This window comes from Diadema antillarum, unplaced genomic scaffold (assembly GCF_040938485.1).
Source record: "Diadema antillarum isolate AM-2024a unplaced genomic scaffold, OU_Dant_1.0 seq00000301_RagTag, whole genome shotgun sequence".
Lineage (NCBI taxonomy): Eukaryota > Metazoa > Echinodermata > Echinoidea > Diadematoida > Diadematidae > Diadema > Diadema antillarum.
The window spans coordinates 1,148,553-1,171,989 of record NW_027271324.1 but is presented as its reverse complement, the minus strand read 5'-3'; the positions used below and the strand labels follow the sequence as shown (position 1 = coordinate 1,171,989).

General features: G+C 36.0%; 1 pseudogene; it reads right to left on the bottom strand.

Annotated features, from left to right (window-relative positions):
- Positions 1 to 7,052: 7,052 nt before the first annotated feature.
- LOC139730330 (acetylcholinesterase-like) lies at positions 7,053 to 18,328 on the bottom strand (annotated as a pseudogene).
- Between the last annotated feature and the right edge of the window lie 5,109 nt (positions 18,329 to 23,437).

The window sequence follows — 23,437 nt, the reverse complement described above, 5'->3', positions numbered from 1 at the left end:
TTAAGGCTTGTTGATCACTGGATCAAGATAACGCGATCACATTTAAATAATCTGGCAGAGATTTATCTCCTTGTTTGGATTGGAATAGCAGGTCTGTGCGGTGCAGTGAATTTTATGTCAAGGTTGGGCTCTTTGTTTTGGAAACAAAGCTAATGGCGTGTTGACTGGCCATATCTGAAGGTTTGCTTCATTAGAGTCCCCCCCCCCCCCGTCTCGAATGTATGTAATATATATATATATATATATATATATATATATATATGAAATATATATATGTACGTATATATATGTACGTATATATATATATATATATGCAGGGGCCGCGGAACGGGGGGGGGGGGCTGGGGGGGGGGGCTGCGGCCCCCCCCCCCCCCTCCCCCCAAAAAAAACTTTTGGATCGTGAAAAAAAGAAGAAAAGAGAAAAAAAAGAAAGAAAGGGGAAAAATCGGGGGAAAAATCACACTACCCGAATTTCTCACAAAAAGTGTGCTTCAGATCGCTTTATCTTGATTTTAAAAACGCAAAAGCTCCGTCGAGTGGGAGGGGGCATCCCCTCCCACACCCTCCCCCTCTACCTCATTAGACTTTGTACACACAGATAATGCACACGCGGAATAAGAGCTAAATGCCGAGATTTTACTATCAACACTTTCCTGAAAAAAAAGTCCAAATTTCCATAAATATATATTTTTTTTTGGGGGGGGGGGGTGGGGGAGCTAGAAAAAGAATCCAAGTATAGCACCAAAAGTTTGCACCAGATCGCTGAATTTCTGGTCTGAAAATGTAAGATCACCTTCGTGTGGGAGGAGAAATATCCCTTTTGTATATGCACCCTCGTGAGCATGCCTTTTCTGTTTGATTGCTTAACAGACAACGTTCATGAAATTAATTGTAACAATGAATTAATACAAGAAGTTTAGTTAAATGCTACCACTTTATAGGCAAATAAATTGTTCAATAATAATCCGCATCAAAATATCCTGCTACCTTAAAGGGACTGTACAGTAATGATTGAGGTGGGGGTTCATGTTTTGAACATTCTTAAGTGAGATAATGAGAAACCTCATGTGAAATATGAAAGAGCATGTAATTTTAAGAAGGATTCAACGTTTATTTGATGAAAATCGGTTTTGAAATGGCTGAGATATCCCCAAAAGTGATAATATTAAAAGGCGACATGCCCCAACTTTATTAGGACCTCTTTGTTTCACCTTGTTTATAGATAACTCAGCCATTTCAAAACCGATTTTCATCAAATAAACTTTTGATTCCCATTAGAATCGCATGCTCTTTGACATCTCATAGAGTGGTTTCTGAATATCTCGCAAAACGTAAAAAGCTAAATTCTCGCCTCGCCCAGAACTGTACACACCCTTTAAAAAAGTGGGGCCGTTTCAAGTCGATAAAAGACGGAAAACATGCATGAAATTGCACCTTTTACAACATAAAAATGCAAAAAGTTCTCACCCCTTCCCCGTTCCCTCCGCTCGCTTGGGCTCGGTCGCTTCGCTCCCTCGCATAGTAACCACCGCCCCTCCCAATATCGCAAGATCATTATCCAGGCTACGCCGGTGCGTCTAAGCGGGGGGGGGGGGGGGGGGGGGGTTCAAGTCGATAAAAGACGCAAAAAGAGGCATAAAATTGCACCATTTACAACATCAAAATGCAAAAGGTTCTCCCCGTGGGAAGGGGAAACATCCCCCTCCCACACCCCCAACCCCCCCCCCCCCCCTTTCCCTCCGCTCGCTCGGGCTCGGTCGCTTGGCTCCCTCGCATAGTACCGCCGCCCTCCCAAGATCACAAGATCATTATCCAGGCTACGCCGGTGCGTCGGGGGGGGGGGGGGGGAGTGACCTTGATACCCCCCCCCCCCCAAAAAAAAAAAAAAATGAAAAACGTTCCGCGGCCCCTGAGATGTATTATAATTAATAATATATATTATAACACTCACACAATCACACTCATGCACACACAGGAAAATCCTCATAGGCACAAACACACCAACACGACTTCTTTAACGCCAAAGTCAGATTTAAGGCCTGTTATCTTTCACCGTTCCCCATTATTTTTTTTAATAATCTGACGTTTTTCGAGGGTGCGATATCCGATTCTACATTACGCAACTTCTGCATTCTTGTGGGTTAATCCAGATAATCCAGATTGCCTAAAAAATAAATTTCAATATACATCCTGATAAAAGGTGACAAATTGATAATAGAAATGTATATATTCAATTTCGAATGCGCTGAATCCGAAACGTGATGATGCAAACGTCTCCCCTCCCGCATACGATGTCTAAATTGCCCCCCCCCCCATGAAATTCTTAAAATAATTTGAACGGTTTTTTTTTCCCCCAAATTCGAGGACGCCTAAATCTGAATCTGGCTGAAGCAAGTCTTGCATTCCCTATAATTTTGAGATATTAGAGATGGTCCAAAAATTGAAATGGTATTTCTTTATGAAAGTTGAGCAATAAGTTGAAAAAAAGTTCAAAAAGTTTGTTTTTACAATGCCGAGGGTGCTGATCCGAATTGGTATAATGCAACTATAGCCCCTGATGGGTTTTGAGATATCCCGAATTTCCTGATAAATGTGCTAACTGGGGAAAATGATAATTTAATCCCATTTGGAGGGTGCCGAATCAAAATATCCTTGATGTAAATCTTACATCCTTGACGGTTTTGAGATGTTTCAGATGGCCGCCAAAATTCAAATGGTCATATTTCCTCATAAATCGTGAAAAATTGAACAGATCTTACGTTTTCACCTAACTCCAGGGGGTTGAATCCGAGTGGGGATGATGCAACTATTGCACCCCGAACTTCAACATATCCAAAATGGCCACCTAAAATTGAAATTTTCATGTTATAATTCCTTAAAGATGATAGATCCTTAAAATTAAAAAAATGGACTGATAGTCGTACAGTATTCAGAGGGCAGTCGAAATTAAATCTGGTTGAAGTAATTCTTGCATCCCTGAATATTTTGAGATATTGAAGATGGCTGTAAGAAAATGAAAATTATATTCCAGCAAACGTATTTTCTTATTAATGGTGAATAATTGAAACTATCTAATATCTTACTTTATTTCGAGGGTGTTGAATCCGAAATGGTATAATGCAAACTATTGCCCCTCCCCCACGATCTGAGATATCCAAAATGACCCTACAAAATTTGAATTTTGATATGAATATTGTCATATTAAAAGTGAATGGGGGAAAAGGATAATTTCAACGATCTTTTTAGGGTACCGAATCCGAATCTGGTTGATGCAACTTCTGCATTCTTGAGGGGTTTTGAGATATTCAAAATGTTTGGTGGCGGTTTTGGTTGGCAATTTTCTACTGACATTGTCTTTACACTCCAATATGTCTTGGAAAACGAACTTTGACTCGGTCTCGTGCCATTGTCTACACTGCTTCTTGACCATATTGACAGCTGTAAATGTGTGCTGTAACTTTCTGTTAAAGGAACTACTGGTGTTACTCGGCTGACAGATCAAAGAGGAATACTGTACTCATCATCACGTTTTCATCGCTCAATCATAAACGCAAAGTGGACTCGATGCGTAAGGTTAAAGCCAGGGCCCAGTTTCATAAAGCTGTTCGTAAAGTTACGAACAACTTACGAGCGACTGGTGATCAGTTCTTGTGCTGAATTATTGAAATAAGTATTGATGTGCAATATAAGTATAGCACATCAGAACTGATCACCAGTCGCTCGTAAGTTGTTCGTAACTTTACGAACAGCTTTATGAAACACCCCCCTGGTATGATATCCCTCCCTTCATACCATGTCCGTTTATCTGAGTTGGCGGACAGGGCACAAATTAATGTGTCGGTCACGTATCTCTACAGATGGTATGGACCTGATCTTCTTTGTGGATGGAATTCAATCCTCGTAATCATAATGCATGATTCATGTGCATTGTTTGATTAACTCTCCAATTTTACACTCGGCGAAAAATAAAAAAGAAATGGAAATAAACACTCTTTCGAAATCATATTTTTCATAGAAGATTTTGATGAAAATCAATAAATCATATACCATGTTTAAGGTATACATAATTAAAATTGCTTTCAACCTGGTAGGTCAACATAAAGGGAAACTTCACGCATAAGTAAATACGTCTTTTTTATCTTCCAGGGCACAAAAGTAAAAATTAAAACAAAAATACACATTGTCTTTCGTTTGCAAATTCCCTTCAAGATGAAAAAGGTCACTGAAGACCAGTTTAACACAATGAGAGACATGAATGAAATAGAAAAATAAGTTTTAGTTGTGTTTATCTCTTTATAACCTCAAACAAAATCAAAGTGAGAAACTAAAGGTAGAAAAATAACAATTTTTGTCAACTCAAACTTCAAATGACATAGGGAGCAAGGGCACAAAGATATAGAATATCTTTTTGTCATTCATTGAATTTAGTAATTTAAGAATTCATGAGACAAATTAAAGAACCGAATGTCATTTACATTTTTTTTTATTTGAGAAATCAGTTCAAATTCCTACATTTTGTTAACATTGCATCTTTTCTCATTTCATTTGAAATTGGATTTGACAGAAAATTCTTTATTTCCCCCATTATTTTTAACTTTTATTGATATTTTGGGCGTCAGAGACATTCATGGAGATTGTAGGTTTATTTTTGCGACTAAATTCATGTTTTTATTGTGTTCAAAATGCCTTTCCATGGAAAAGAGAGCATTTACGCATAAATGACAACTTGTTCATTTCTGCATTTTGTAATTTTGTGCATGGACAAGAAAAAGAAAGGCGTTCACTCATGCTTAAAGTTTCACTGTTTTGACATATCAATTTGATAATCAATCAAATTACCGTTCAGATGGTATATAATGCAGTAACATTTATGCAAACATTCTCTGAGAAATATAAACTTGAAAAGTGTTTATTTGTTTGTTTGTTTTTTGCTGAGTGTCTATATCTTGATTTGTGTAACTCCCGTAACTTATTCATTTGTATAATGTACAAATCATTGTACAACTGCAGGGGGCCCGTGGAAAGCGGTTTAAAAAAAAAAACTGAATAGGTCAACCCTCTAGGAAAATAAGAAAACAAATGAATGGATAGATAGATGAGAAGATATATAAATGAATAAATCAGTGAATCATGCTATTATGCTGTGGGTCTAGTTCTGATTGATTCTGATGCAATCCGTGACTCTTGCGAAAAAAAAAGGAAAACTAAATTGGTTACTTGCAATAACCATTTTATTGAAGGAAACATCAGGCACAGAAATAAGTAGATTAATTATATTGCAACAAAAAAATATAAAGCCTCTTTGTATGGTTGATTTTTAGACAGCTACATTTAGTACATTGAAGGAAACATCCCGCACACGAAAAACTATAGAGTGAAAATATTGCGATAGAAGTATTCAGTCTCTACTTCCATTAAACATTGAAAATGAATTCACAACGACCCGTTTCCTCAAACTGAACTACGACTACTAGTAAGTCTTTTAAAAAAAATTTTACTGTTGTTCGATCATGCTTGTGTGTAAAATTTGTAACATTTGCAAACAAACTAGATTGACAAGGAGTGAGTAAAGGTTAAAATGGAACACTTCCTGACAAACATTTGGAAACTAGAAATATCACTGAAGGTGATCCGCCTAACACTGCTGTCCTGGTACACAGCCGTTGATCAATGTTGATGGTATATATTATTTCCAGCATATGGTTTCATTGCGAATTGCGTCTAATACCTAAAGAGATGGTATAGTATTGGTTGAGATGTGAATTCGGGTTGTGATTCATTATATATATATATATATATATATATATATATATATATATATGTGTGTGTGTGTGTGTGTGTGTGTGTGTCTGTGTGTCTGTGATAATTAGAAAACATTTATCATGAAATGTTAAAGAGCATACGATTATACCAAGTAACTTCAAGTGAAGCTCTTTGATTATACTAGGAATTAAAAGATCATTTGAATGAAATCGGTTTTGAAATGGTTGAGATGTCAAAGAACAAAGAGGGCCTATGATAATAAAAAACAGGACCTACCTTTTATTATATCTCAACCACATCAAAACCGATTTCATCAAACTCCTACTTAGAATATATGTTTTTCAATATTCTATATAATTTTTAGCATTTCATGAATATAATAGGCTACATAATTGAGGAATTATATCGGTCATCCTCATACCTCAATCTGTCTTATGAATGCAGACATTGATGAAATTGTAAATTGCTGTATATTTTTTTCTATGTCTGAGCTGACTTATCAAATCCTATTGTTTGTTTGTTTGTGAGACAGAGAAATAAACCACAAACATGTTTAATTGCCACTAAATCAGACATTATGTGAACTTTTTTGGAAAGGTGGATACGATCATAATATGTAATCAATCAGACAGTAACCCCTCAGTCCTGTGACTTGGTTTTGCCCCTATAGCATAATAAATTCAATAAAGCAAAACTCCTTCCATAATATAAGAAGTTGTCTAAAGTATTCTGGAAAGTTACAAGTGATATTTCCTGACAGCTAATTACATTATTCGAATAAACATTAAAGCCTTTTGCAGAAACATAAATCATCTGAAAAGAGAAACTCTTTGTCGTACGTAAATGACAATTAAAACAAAGGTCAGAAATTGTATTTGAAGTTTTGTAGAATTACCTTCCGAGTGACAGTGCATAACATTTATAGCCAGCTGATAGTGGTGGCAGTTAACCAACGTGAAAACAGAAAAAGATTTCGCCACATAATATCAATTCATTATTGTGTGTAAAATACAATAACTCGCAACTGATTGACAAATTGCCCTACGTTAACGTAAATAAGCTCTGAATTAATTAGTAATTATATAAGTAAACACTGAACAATTCAGTGCTTATTTACGGCAATCAGTTGCAATAAAGGAGGATATTTAATAAACGTGTAAAATTTTCGCCCTTGTTTAAAAATCACATCATTTTTTTATATTCTACCAACCATATCAACAATAGTAGTATGAAATGTGGATTTGCGCTGTCTTGCCTCTGTGTCTCATGCACATTCACTAGGAAGCCTCTTAGTTATTACAGGTAGTCCCTTTCTTGTAATCCTCGAACACCCGCTGCCATTCTACCATCTCTCCCTTCCAGTCGTCGTAGCTTTCCCGCCATTCTCTCTCCTCTTCCGTCATGCTGCCTGCAACATAAACAACACCAAAAGGAACATATCACAGCACCTTACCAAGTAAACACACTCGATGATATACCAAACGTCCAGCAACATCGATGCTATAAATACTCCTCTTCCACACTAAGGTTATACAATGATCCATACACAAGGAACTTTCTTATTCATACATTGTACAACCGAAAATGACAGCGTCAAGGTCGAATGGAAACTCCGAACCAAAGAAACTTAAGCTTTAGAATTATTATGGTAACCAAATTATATCTATCAAAATGGAATCGTACACTTGCACGTGATTAATTAGATTTTTTTGCAGCGATTAGAATCATACTTCTTCTTTTCAAGCCAAAATTCAAACGTCAGACCATTTCAAGAAAGTGTAGTGTATAATGATGAGAGGATTTATGTCTGTCTTACTTGTAAAGATCATGGGAGAAGATATGTAGTGATTCCAGAAGTGACACCCCCTCGCTCTAGCGGCTCTTCCCACTCCCAGCTCGAGGGATAACTCTTTGTGACTGAGCTCAGGGATGGTGTAGAGAGGCCAGAATTATTCCCCGTCTCCCCGGGGAGCGTCCTCGCTGGGTCTGCTGGGATCTCTGCGTTCAGTTATACAACAAAGAATGATTATTCGTATTCCTTTCTTTATGAGTATCAACGTGCTGTTAATAAACAGTTATTCAACCGAAACTAGAAATTAAACATGTCATTATTTAGACCGTAACAGTTAATGTCGTTTTGTTCGGAAGCTACCGTGTACTTCACTGGATTTGGTCCACTCTAATGAAAATATGAATAACAACATACCAGAAACTTGTCAGAAATAATATCAAATCAGGACCCCACGCTTTATCGCTTCATATACCCTGTCGATCTTTACTTGTATGTGACCCCTTGAATATTTACATAAGTATGTGCGTATAATCCCAGAAATCTATCGAAATCCAATTTCTTTTATTTTTCTTCACATGGCTTGGAAACACCTAAAACAAAAAAAAAATGCTGATTACATCATCTGTCAATGAATGTTTTTCAGTACTTAATTGATTCAAATGCACTGAATTGTTAATGTTAATAATCATTTTAACACAGATACATGCCCGTTACACTCAGTCTAGTAAAACGTGCAGTCCAGTGTTTTGTGTTCTTTATTTCAGTACTTTTAGCAATGATTGACAGATGATGTCGATGCCAGAACTTTGAATGAAAAAAAATTGATGTTGTTGTTGTTGTTGTTGTGTGTATGTCTCTCTGCCTGTGGACGTATCCGAGTAATCTAGAATGAAAAGGTAGAAATATTACCATTACCATAAGATATATGACACGTATTTACATGTGTAGCTATTCCTTTGACCACATAAGCAAAGGTGAGTGTATCATAAATCACAAGTCACAAGTCAGCAAACATTTGCATTATATAGTTTCCCTTCGATATGCTGACTTAATAAAGAAATCCACTTCAAAATTACAACAAAATGGCACTTGTAAGCTGTGAGCACTTGGACTTGGCTCCATATCCTTTTCTTCCTGAAATTAATCCTGTCGGGATCACCATCTCATCCTTAGATAATTACAGAGTTAACAAGCGGCGTGGCTCTTCTTGAAGCTCCATTTGCGCTCTCATGTTAGACTAAGCATATAGAAAAATTCTAAAACAAACTGATTAGGCCTACTGCTCATCTTAACCTGTACCCTGTTGAGAGAAAGAAAATGTACTGCACAAAGCATCATTATTTGCAATCGATGGGTGTGAGTACTAGTAATTGTTTTAATTATCTAGTTACTATTTTAGTGTGAAATGGGAGTTGTATAAGTAAACAAAAGCTTACCCTGACTTCGCAAAGTTTGTCCAGAATTCCATGAACTTAAAGGAGAGGGTCTTTTCTTCTGCGGTCATATTGTATGCCTTGATGTTGTACAGCTCGTCAATGAAGGGCATCCCGAAAACAAAAGTCAGGTCTTCTCCATGACCCGCTCTACGCCACGGGGTAGAGGGCACGATGTCTCCATACTGATAAAAGCTCATGGCAATGAACATTGTCATGAACAGATGAAAGAAATTGAGACATTTCTCCGGATCCAAGGAATAATTCGCAATGATTTCAATCATTGATAAAAATAAAAATAAATGACAAAAAAGTTTACAGTCATCGTTTTACATAGTGATGATTACTTACATCAATCACGAAAAAATAAGTATCTAATGTCATGGTAAATAACATTGGAAAAGTGTCTTCAAAATATGTGAGTACTTGAAGTACTCTTCCCATTTTTATGTTAGGTTCCACTCTATCTTTTTTTTTCTGATCTTTGAATATTCTTTCTGCAATATCAAACGGAGATAATATACTGCGCATACACACACACACACACATACAACACACATACACAAACGCATGTACTTAGTTCACACGCTATAACAAGAGAAGTATATGAACCAAATTGCGTACTGTGATGGCTCGTGGGTCATGAAATACTTGTACACCGTCCCTCCGGCGTTTGCGTGTTTCCTGATTACGTAATCAGTCGGGGCGGCATAATAAAAGTCTGTTCCCAGGTCAACCACAGACTGAAAGTAGTCCGCATCCGGGTAATCTGCGATGGTCCAGTTAATGTACTCCTGGTAGATGGAATCCCTTAGCATATCATCGTTTAACCCATAACTCCTGAAAAAGTTGACCATTACGTCGAATGTTGCGCGATCGACCACAGGCGGTGTAGAGGTGCCAATATAGCCTTGAAAAAAGAGGAACGGAAACAAAGTTCCCTCGTCCTTGGTAACTCCAGCGAGGAGCGGTACCTTCGCAAAGTCTCCTGTCTCGTAAAGGTTCGCAGGGGTGTCTTCAAGAAATGTACCGTCAAGAGTAACCAGATAAGCCTCGCCGATATTATACAACTGTCAATAAAGAAAGAGATAGGAACGGTAGAGACGGAGATACAGAGAGAAAAAAAATACTTATATAATAATACTGGCCTCGAGGGAGATACCAGAAAATTTTCTTTCAGTGGGGGCAATATTCATCTGGTATCTCCCTCAAGGCCAGTCACTATCATAATTATTACCTATCCCCTAGGAAAATTAGGAAAATATGTAATTTCGGCTATACACTATGATATAGATCAAGCCACATTTGACTACCTGTAGATCATCACCAACATGTCGAATAACTGAAAATTTGTTCATCAATGTATATCATTACACTCCAACTTCCAAGATATATGTAGTTGTAACAGGCGAACTTCAAATATCTGAACGTTTTTACACTTTATTTTTGCTTCTGTTTCAATTTGGAGAGTTGTAATAACTGATTGTCACATGCAGTTATTGAGCACAAATGGACTAGTCATTGTTTGACGTGTAGTGCTGCTGGAAGTGGTCGACCTTATATGAGTTGATTTATCGGTATTCTTCTGCGGTGCGTGTAACCGACACACAATGACGTCCTTGAATGTCTTCGCTTTGTGGTTGACCGGAATGTTTACATGTAAAGTGATTGGCGAGACCCGGATGCTCGTGATATGCTCTAATGTCGCCCGGTGACCTCCACGACCATGCAAAATACCAACTGCAATTGCCTCGCAAAACTGCCTCGTGTATTAGGTAATAATATATGTTATTGTGCGAAATAGCAATTCCACATTCTTTGATATCGTTTGAATACAAAACTTGCCAAATAGAAGTGAAACCATCATTGCAATGTTTCCATGCAGCTTTTTTTTTTTTGCATTTTACGTTAGTAAAGCGCATTAAAGGGGATTGCTAGTAACTGCATCAGTGGGAATCAGTGGGAATGCTGGGGGATGCTTGTTGCAATCCTTGTGGGATTCATTTATGAGTTATATATCTATTGCTTCAGAATGGTCTCATATTCAAGTAATATGCAGTTTAATGTTTCCAGCTAAAGCATGCCTGTACAAGTGACGGCGGTATCGCTAAAACGGCCTTGTCTTTTTTTTTTGTAACGTTACTTTCAACACCATCCCTTTAAGTTGCCATTGCAACTCCACTCGCTGAATTGTATCAGTTCTTTTCGATATCATAAACTTAGGAAGGACGAACATGTATTTATTATGATTTTGACTTGAAATGAATACAATTTGATGGTGATTCAGTTATAGAAATTAAAAAATGCTTTAACATAACGTTACTAACCGCGGAATTGCCTAAACAAGTAAAAAAAAAGTTGAAATGATCATGTTCTAATGGTCAAACCATATGACAAGTCATTTGCTTTAAACATTTATCATTTTGTACAATCAGCTAGTTGCTTTTTCGGATTTTGAGATTTAAAAAATATATTTTTTAAAAATATATTTTGATGTTTGTTTGTTGGTGTTTTATTCTAGCTTATTTGGGATGGGACCGTGATTACGACTGCGAAGATCTTTTTTAAACGATACTTATAAGGGTTTTGTTTCTGTTTAGATTACACATTTTCTGTATAATACGTATATATATATATATATATATATATAGTTATATATAAAATATATGTATTAATAGTCATTTACCTCATTACCTTTCGCCCTCAGTTCGTCGGCATCCTGGAGTTTGAGGCAGGCAACCAAAACTTCGGAAGTGGAAGTATCGCATCCGAAGGCGACCCCCAACTCTCGGGATAGCCTCATTTCTCTCTCTGGATCGTGCTTAAAAGCCCATGGCATAAGGGCACTGCCGCTCTTTTTAAGTAAAAGATGTACGAATGAACAGGTAGAAATAGAACAAATGATATAAGCTTTGTCAAAAGCATTCTACCTGATTTCTGCCTCAAAATGACACAGGAAGACATAATACGTTGATACTGCTAATTTCATCGCGCAGTCTGCAATCTGAATTAAAAGACTCTCATAATTATTGTACACATTCACTATAAATATATATATATATACATATATATGTATATATATATATATATATATATATATATATATATATATTGTTATGCTAACATATTTATGCATACGTATACGTATTTACGTTACATGACGGGTTTCTTTCCAAAGCGTGCTAAATCCACAAAATCCCCAAAATTTAATCTGTTAAAAATCAGTGAAGCTGCGTATATTTCCGAGGCACATTAAAAAAAAGCAACAATATATTTATGGAGTTCTTTTGATGGGCACAAAGTAGTGTAAGCATGTTTAATAAAGATCCAGGTTTTTGTCCTTACCATTAAAAGGGGGTTTAGCACTTTTTGGGATGGAAGTGTTCATTCTTACATGGTATACATACATTGTATATATATGTTTGCTTGTTTGTTTTTTGCAGAGTATTAGACACACACACACACACACACACACACACATATATATATATATATATATATATATATATATATTATCATTGTCATTATTATTATTATTATCATGTGTTTGAGATAAAATATTTGACTTATTTCGCCTTTTTGCTTGCTACCAATGAATCATTTGTCGCCAGCGGGTTACACAATTCCTGGTTTGTATAATAAATGATATTGGGACTGCAGCGCTCACCTGTAAGATCGCTTTACTGAAGAAACCTCGGCTGAGTTTGGAAAGGAGGTGGAAATTGACATACGCCGCCCCGGCACTTTGCCCGAAAATAGTGATGTCATCTTTGTTACCATCAAATGCTGAAAAAGTGTTGAGAGTGATAAAATTGATGGTTGAGAATGATGTATACAAAATTAGGTACGGCGCATAATCACGCGCGCAAGTTTTACAGTCGTAATTTGCAGCACTGGTTTTAAATAGAAAGCCACTACAATATCAAGTTTATGTGTTTGTTTTGTTTGTTTGTTTGTTTGTTTGCTTTATTGTTTTGTTTTGTTTTGTTTTGTTTTGTTTTTGCAAAGAGTATTAGACAGCAATCAGGCAACCTAGGGTGATGGTTTACTTCCTTTATGGCTGAACATATTCATAGGTCGTTGAGAATGAGAAAAGAAAAACGCATTTAATGTATCTTGCTCAAGGGAGATTCTTTGCGTACAACTAAATATAATTTAGGAGAGAATATAAAAAGTTGAATTTTGACAAAGAACAAATTAACAATATTCTGATCACTAATTCCTTCGAGTCATGTTTGATGTCTTGTTTGCATTACATTAAACTGCACTTTTTTTTTTCATTTTATTCAGCCGAAATTCATTTATTCGTGTTTACACTCTCAAGTACTCCTATCACTAAAACTTTGTCCCGTTTCAGGCCCATCCCCTCCCCACTTAGGTAGTCATTAAGTTTTGTACCGCATGAGGGTTTCTTTTTCTTTCCCGGGGGAAGGGGGAGCATTTTATTTTAGAATCTCAATTTGGATATTAAAAAATCCTGAAAAATCATTGAAATAGGAGGTCTTTTCTCAACATATTTTTAATCACGGGCAGTATTGTACTTCAGCAATAAGAACAACAAAAACAACAAAGCTGGATGGTTTCAGCATGTCCTTGCAGGTTACATATAACAGTGTTACGAAGTAAATAAAAAGTAATAAACATTGTTGAAAAAAAAGTAAACTAAAGTTTGATTTTTTTTTTCTGTTTAAGAAAGTAAAAATAAAGTTTGAATTGGAATGGAAAAATTGAATTGTGAAGAGAAAATTTAATACAGGAATTATAATACATATATCCACACAGAAAGTGAATATGAATTGCAATATACAAAGATAGAAAGAGAAAATAAAGAAGTGACTCGGTTTGTATATAAAATCCTGATATTTGGATATCTCATGTTGAATTTTCTTACCCTCGATGTTGTTGTAAATCCACTCCAGTGCAGCGACCTGATCCAGCATACCATAATTTCCTGGTGCCACATCGTCCTCTGGAAAAAGAAAAAAGATAATAAAACAGAAAAGAAAAAGCAGCATTCAGTCGGAGAGAAAAGTAAAGAGAATGGGAAACAAAACAAGGAGGAATGACATCGAGTAAGACAACAGGACATGATGGAATACGACGAAAGAACATTTTAAATGACTACAGTAGGTGAATATACGAATTTAAAAACTGTTTTATTGTACATAAATGTTAAAAAATAATTCTTTAGTTTGCACCAATAATAATTCATGACTTGGTTACTACACGCCTTGCACTTTACTGAAGTGTAGAGATTATTTATTACAATAATTTATGATAAATGGATTAAATCATAGGCTGCCATAAAGATTTACCGAAATTGTCAATGATAACATAAGTGATTTTAGACTAGTCAATACTCCAGTTGCTCCTAAATATCATGTGAGAAATGTAATTTAAATAATTCCAAGTTTTTGCACACATTGATTTATACAACGAAAAGTATAATATAACTTTAAATTGCACTTTGTCAAATTTCACTGTAGACAGGCTGATTAATCACTGCATCATCTTTTCCGGTTAAACAGGTTGGCGTCATTAGCAAATACAACAACGGATAGAATATCACATGTTGAAATCATCAATATCATACATAATAAAATCATAAAAAAGATACAGTGATCCGAAATTTGATCCTTGTGGCACAACCAACGAAATATCTATAAATTGCAAAGAAGATTTGTCTTTGTAAACACGCAAGAAATCATCCACTTTCTCAGGTTTGAGTTTCTTCAGTTTGTCTCCCTCTACAAATGATCCACTTTCATCATCCACTTTCTGTTATCGCAAGAATACTTACCTGTTGAAAATTGTGCGAAGATGCCTAAGCGATAGTTTATCGCTACTACTATGACGTCACCAACAGTGACCAATGGGATACCACTATAGCCGTTCCACCGCTGACACCTCCCCCGTGAATCCATACCATCACAGGAGTGCCAGGTTCCTGTAATATAATATAATATAATATAATATAATATAATATAATATAATATGATATGATATAATATAATATAATATAATATAATATAATATAATATAATATAATATTACATTATATTATATTACATATATAGCGCATGAGGCTGAATGCACTATAACAATATAAGCACCGACAAATTCTGAATTTGCCCCGAAGGTCAGTTATATTCAATGAGGCCGCAGGCCGAATTGAATATAACTGCCTGAGGGCAAATTCAGAATTTGGAGGTGCTTGGTACTTGTTATAGTGCAATAAGATGTCATGCACTAAGTGTTATATAAAATAGCATACATACCCAGGCGAACCATACGAAAGCCTACTACTAGTGCTGTAGATCACTTTAGATTCTAACATTACACGTGCATGACGTGTCTAGACAATACCAGTTTCTTTGAACCTGTGACCTGTGTAGACAAAATCCTGAATATCCAAATTCAACTATCGAGTCTAGGGTCTATATCTAACGTGTTAGATCTATAGATCTAACAGTGCAAGTAACAGTACGATAGGTTAGGACCAACGTTAGATCTACGAGTGACAGAGCTAGTTAACACTAACGTTAATTGACTAACGTTAGACCGAATAGCCTAGGTCTATTCGTATGGATGTAACACCTTAGAGCGACGCCCTACTTACTGCACTGGGTCCAGGACCAGGACTAGGTGATGTATTGTAGGATTAGGGATTTACTGGATTTAAAAACAAGGTTCGTGCCCGGCATTGTAGTCACCGTTGCTGAAAATGTGGATGCCGAGAGCGTGTTGTAGAAGTTCATAGCGTAGCGTGATCAAAGAGCGCTTAGCGTATACCGTACATACGCTGCCCATCTACGGGGCACTTCCGCGTAGAATGTACGGTGAAAGCAGCCCAAATCTCGGGTTGACTTGCTTAATATCCGTCGGATTGATTCCTTTTTCAGAAAAGTAGGAGTCTAAAATTCGTAGGGCGTAATTGATGACAGCCTTTGTTTTCTTTGTGTCCTTATCTATAGATTAGTCTCTGTAAAAGTAGCGAACCTGCTGTTGTTTTCAGCTTACATGTTTAAATCTACCGCTGAAAGTCTAGTCCCACACAGATAAGTGGCTGGCATAGCCAGCGAGAATCGAGAATAACGATAATATCGAGCAAAGCATATCGCGGTTGTGGCGCAATCGCGTCGATAAGATGCGGGAGTCAAGTACTCGATGATTAAAGTGAGGGAGCAAAAACCGATAGTCACATCGATAGTGGGTTATCGTTTGCAATCGTTATATTTTGCGTGCACTATAACTTTTGTCATGCACTGCCGGCCTGTATCATAAGTATGTATGCTATTTTATATAATATAATATAATATAATATAATATAATATAATATAATATAATATAATATAATAATAATATAATGATAATAATATGATATAATAATGGAATGATATGATATATAATATGTCATAATATAAAATATAATGAACACACACACACACACACACATATATATATATATTTATCTATCCATTCAAAAAATAATTATTTCCCGTCACTTGTCGCACACAATTCATGCAAAATCAAAGTGTTCATTTATGTTAATGGGTAGCTTTTCATTATAAACTTATTTCTTCACTTACTGTATATTTATGATATTTTAGTTACCCTGTATGATATTGCCTTATCTGATCTATAACATGTCATGATGTATTGCTATGGAATTCTCACTGAAGCGCTTAACTTCTATTATCTACTTGATACCAGCACAGACTATGCATTTGTTCTCTCATGTTTACCCTAATATCATTGAACAGAATATTAAGAGGGAGGGGTAGACGGGTTATCCATTATTTAAGTGTTTCAAATTACATTGCCCCTCTTTGTGTATGTGTGTGTATGTTTGTATGACCATCAAAATCATAAACGTGATTTATTCATCCGTAACAAGAAAACGAATTGACGGCCGAAATTTGATATGGCTGTAAACCATACTATTAAAAATCTCAAACACATAAAAAGAAGGCAATTTGTATACACATGAATATACTCTGGCAGTTGTCGGGGTAATCTTACTGTACTTGATATCTCTTTCGCTTCAGTTTTTATTCTTACAGTCCAATGACTGAAGAATAAAATTTCTCTTCGCGTCTTCACTCTTGGTTGTCTTTCGTCGGAGTACTGGGTTGATGGAGTGTATATAATGACCCGGAAGAAGAAAAGAACCCTAACATCTCCCCAACGAAACCGAAGAATGGAACAGACAGCTAATGTGGCGGAGTCATAATCCCTACACACACGTACCCACAACCATTACAAAATACATAATTATGTAAATTTAAAAACTTATCAACATAAATCTATTGATACAACATGTTCTATTGTATGTACATTGTCAAGCATTAATGCAGAACACAGATTACCACCCACTCCTTCTGTGAAAACGTCAAAACAAAGATAAAGCATAATGTTGGTCTCAAGAAGGTGATCATGACCTTATCTTATGTATGACAAGTTAAAGAGATATCAAAGAAACTAGTGTGAAAGAAAGACAACACCGTCCTTTCCAGGAACAGTACCGTCCTAAAAAAAAATAGAAAAATGATTGTGCTGTATCTCCCATTCTTCTACTACAGATGACATGGAAAACAACATAAAATTTCTACTTTTACAGATGTCATTTCTTTCAGAACACATAACGATAATATACACACACATTTCATGTGTGTGTGTGTGTGTGTGTGTGTGTGTGTGTGTGTGTTTGGGTCACGTGTTCCTCTCATGTTAAAGCTATATTCACTTATTACCCTTTGGCTAGGGGCATAGATGTTCAAGTACAGACAGTCCTCTGAGGTGAAGGGATATAAACCCCCATACGGATCTTGCACACAGGGCGCTGAGAACTCGGTAGCATTTCTTTCGCCTGTCCACGAAGCCTTTGGTAGTGATGGAGCGAATCGCTCTGGCGGCTCAGCAAAGGGAACTCCCTGCATGCAGAAGAAGTACATGAACTTTTTTTCAAAACTAACACACTGTGATACGGTAAACATTGTAAAGACCACAAATAATAGTAAATGATACATTTAAACCGCATTCCTTCGGCCCAAATTGCTTTGAGAAACCTTGCTTTATTTTTATCATTTTCATTTCCTACAAAAATTTTTGGTTTGAAGAGGAACGCAAAGACTGGATGTAAAGTATGACTGCATGTCGGGTGATCATGATGACTTACCAGAAACACGTCGACATCCATTGTCTTATTGATAAATGTGTCTTCGCTGAAGCGGACAGTCTTTCCGACGAGGATTCCCTCATTGACTGTCACTCGAGGATTTTGTGCATCCACCGCCTCGAGGACAGTAAAAACTGCCAGTGCAATGAGAAATGTCTTCATTGTAAAACCCTATCCCGGTTCTATTACTACAGTCGTTGTATGGCTGTACCATTCGCATTAAGCAATTATAGTGGGGGCAAGGTCGTACACGTACAAACTCTATGAGCTGAGTTTCTTGAGGCAGGACCAGCTCCTTTCGTCGTTTCAATAAACAAATGTGACGATTGTTATGCAAAATTGGAACTTTGAGCCGTAGAACATATACCCCTGGTCTTATGTAAGAACTGCGTATAAACCAACAGAGTCGACTGATACTCATGGTGACTTTCCCATTTTCTGCATTCCCTAATCTCTGTCATGATGCTTTCTGAACCAAATCTTCATAGTCTACTACAAGCATTCTCTATCATACACGCTCTCGCTCACACGCATTTTTTAATCATAAATTCTAGTACTAGACATGGGAACAAGGTTCGTCTTTTGCGCATATTACATCTTAAATTACTTCATCTGCCATTATTGTGCAGCTATTTTAAGGATAAACGATAAAGTGAGTATGGCGAAGATATGATTATGTCTTATACAAGTGCGCCAGTATTGATGACTGGATCATTCATGTGTATGTTCGTGCTCAAGATTGAAAGACTTCGTTGCATGAATGAAACGCCAAAACAAAATAGCCTTTGAATTCATTTATCATCAGCGTGCTAGATTCTATACTGAATGTTTGTTGTTGCTTCGATTTAAGTAGTCTTGCTGGAAAGTAGACTCTAAAAGTACTGCCTACAGTCATGTGATACTAATGTGCTTCTTCGAGCAAACATGGAAGTAGGCCTACTGTGCAATGGATCGAATCTGTCTACAAGGCCGTATAACAAAGAAAGTTCGGCGGAGGGGGCAAACTACTCTCTCATTCAGCTGCCACTGATGCTGTCCCACCATTCTGTTTGTTTTGCCCGGTCTCTCAGCATTTGTGTGATGTGACCGAGTGGATTGGCCTACGTTGTTGAGTATGGCGCCATGTAAATACAGACGAGAACGCAGAAATAACTACAGCTAGCTTTAAAATGGTTGTAGGGGTCCCTGACGTTGAACGTGTAACGTTATATCATCTAGCACACACTTGCATCACCTATGATTGTAATGCAACGCTCAATGTAAAATCGACCTTACGTGTAACACTTTTTCACCCTAAATAAACTAGCGACCCCAAATGTAATATACATTTCAATCCTAAATGTAATAATTGAGTCAACCCTAAATGTAACATGTTTTAACCCTAAATATGATATCAGGCTTTAATACCAGATATACATCCTAACCGTAAATGTAATATCAGCCCTAAATGCAATAGGGCCTAACATCCGAACCCTAAACATAATACAGTTTACCCTAAATAAGATGTTAACCATAAAATGTAAGACCAACCGTAAATGTAATATCGACTTTTAATGAATCACACGTTAACCGTAAATGTTTTATAAACCTTAACCGGAATACCTTTTAACCCTTAACGCTTCCGACACTAAACTCAATCTACTAGTAATCAGGTTATCCATAAATGTAATACATTTTAAGTTTAGATATAATATCGACCATTGCATTTCTATTGCTAAAATTTACTTAATTAGGTACCTAAGGAGACAAACCTGTGCCATTTAACTTCCCTTCTTCTGCTGTGACAGGATTTTGTTTCAACTTTGTGTTAGGTCCAGACATTTTTGTCGATAAATCTTTTGTTTCTGTTATCTCAGAGTAACAAAAAGAGATTTGAGAAATATTGCGAAAAGGCTTTCATTGGCATGATTGGCGTGAAAACCTTTTTATCTATTTCTATGTGTTTATTAATAATATTAATAAACATATTATATATTATAAACATATTATGCCAATGATACATTGATTCAACAGTTTCAAATACAGTACTTAAACTTATCAATGAGGTACATGACGAGAGCTAGCAGTAGCTCCTTGCATCATTTTAAATCAGATTTCTGCAACCAACTATACTCCATCATTGACAGTCCTGAAATGTGGGTATCTCAGTATTCCTAACATCAAGTTGCTCTCGATGGAATACACCATGCAGGCAGAATTTGTTGTGCAAAATGGACCAATAAATCTGGTTTATCATCAATTCAACATGAATAATGCCAAAGATCTTTCCTTCCTTTACTCATGATGAATTTTAAGGTGATATTCTGAGTGCAGGTATTATCAACTTACCGTGATGAGTTTAAAATAAAAACATAATGAAGGTGATCCGTGTGGAGGAAGGGTATACGAGATTTGAATGTTACGCATGCTCATGGAGGTTCACCCGACGTTGTGAAAAGAACTGTACGAAAACGAACATTCTGTAAAAATCAACAGTGTAATAGCCAAACTCTTTTCTGGTTTGGAAGACCCTGATTGACATCAGCACACCTTAAAACAAAAAACACTTGTGTTGACTATCAAATATATAGATGTCTCTATCTATATCTATATACGTATATATATATATATATATATATATATATATATATTTATATATATATATTATATATATATATACATATATATATATATATAGATATATATATATAATGTATATATATATATATGTAAGTATATATATATATATGTGTATGTTAACAGTGATTATAATGTTGTTTGTAGTCTGTGTGTTAGTACCAATACAGAAAAGATGACGAAGCAAGGTAATTTGTAAAGCACAGATTTTTTTTATTGCCGCCTCCTCAGTATGAAACGCGCAAATGTGCATTCAAAGAATACAGATGGGCTTCTCGTCTACCTTTTCTGAAATAATTTGTTTTTTCCTCATCTTTCTATGTTAAAGGGGATGGCTAGTAACCGATCAGTGGGAATCAGTGGAAATGCTGGGAGATGATTGTTCCAATCCTTATGGGATTCATTCAAGAGTTCATTGTATATTTATTGTTGTGTGAAAATGATTTGCTTCAGAATGGTCTCATATTCAAGTAATGTGCAGTTTAATGCTTCCAGGTTAGCGTCCCTGGTCAGTGACGGAGCATTAATCTGCACATTACTTGAATATGAGACCGTTCTGAAGCAAATCATTTTCACACAACAATAGATATACAATGAACTCTTGAATGAATCCCATAAGGATTGGAACAATCATCTCCCAGTATTTCCACTGATTCCCACTGATCAGTTACTAGCCTTCCCCTTTAAGTGTATGTAGGCTTCTGATTTTCTTCCCTCTCCAACTGTGATTTTTGATACTCTGACTTCACATCTGCATGATCCATGTATATTGTATCATTCACTCCCCAGCTGTAACTCATGTGCAAATGTTCCATGTATTTTCATGATGTCCATGAAAGTCCATATAAAACCTGTAAGGGTGCCTTTGGAAGGCAGTTTTGTACTACTGAAAAGGCCAACTCTACACGATAATGAAGAAATGAATGAATGAATAAATAAACAAATAAATCAATATAAATCAAGTCCTGTCATTAGCTTGGTTCTGATTAAGTCTGAAATTCGGGACGCATGCGGAAGTATACATATATACTGTATATAAATGTGTGCATATATATATATATAATAATAATAATAATAATAGTGGCTACTAATTGTATAGCGCACAGGTCCACTTTTCAGTGCTCATGGCGCTTCAAAAATGAAAAGATATCATATATTTACATGCAATATACATATTCAAACATTTCAACAAATGAGAAAATGTACAAAAACAAATATATACCAAATAAAGAATACAACATATACCAATTAAAAATACAATATTGATCCAATATTAATGACATACAGCCATTACAGTCCTCAGTATGAAAGGAACAGATAATTTTTTAGTTTGGATTTGAATGACTCTGTAGATGACATGCAGTTTCCTTTATAACTGAAGAGGTAACTGATTCCACAATTTTGGTCCCATAACGGAAAAAGCACGATCATCATACCCATGTTTTACTCTGGGTGTTTGGAGTAAGAATGCATCTGATGATGAAAGTAGCCTTCGTGTCGGATTGTATTTTTGAACAGAATTACTTATGTATATTGGGGAAAAAGAATGAACTGAATGATGTACTACTAACAGAATCTGGAAAATAATCCTTTTTTTTTTCTACAGGTAACCAATGTAAGGAACAGAGAACTGGTGACATGGAATCAAACTTATTAGTAAAAGTTATACATATATATATATATATATATATATATATATATATATATATATATATATATATGTATAACTATTTACTTGCAATTGTATAGTTTTATTGAAGGAAACATTACGCGCACAGATATTCAACTAAAATATTGCGACAAAAAACAAAAGTGTAAAAGCTTCTTCCTTAGGTTAATTCAGGGAGGTGGTCACCTCCCTGGTTGATTTTATAACTACCTCTAGTTTCATCCGTTTTGTGACCCGGCCGTGTGTGACTCTAACATATGTTCCCCTGAGTCCTCTGGCATGGTTCTGCCCCCACAGACATTCCAGGCAAGGCGTTTTATTCGCATCAACTATAGTCCTTCAAAGGGGACCAACAGCCATCTATCACTTTCATTCAAATCAAATCAAGTGAAATCAAATCAAATCACGCATCGTCTGCGTCACACAGTTTATTACAGATTGATGTCGATTCCATGTTCGTGATGGTTCTACAGTTGACAGAGAATTCCTATAATCCCTACTGGAAAGAACGCAATGTCTCATATATAGTGTGTTCAAAATGTGGTCACATAATCGACTAAGTAAAAAAACGCTCAAATTTCTACAGTGTAAAGATGATTCCACACTGTGGTGTGGTTTTTCACTGAGAGTTCACATAGTAATGATCTGTTTCACACTGGGAATTGATGATTCACAATGTGTTCACAATGTTAAAACGCTCGAATTTAATAATGTGAAAAGATTTCACACTGTGTTTCACAATGTATTTCACACTGTGGGATACTGTGTTCTTTCCAGCAGAGTTGTGACAGGATTAGTAACTTGACAGCAAAGCATGACAAATATTTTATCATGATAAAACTCTTTCTAAAATAAGTGTAGATGTTAGAAACATTCTGGGTAGTTTTCTGAGACACTACTTTAAGACTTCTTACATTACGGGTATTGGAATTAACTTGATTACTTTGGGAGTATGAATCATTGGAAAAGAAAAAGAAACTCCTAAT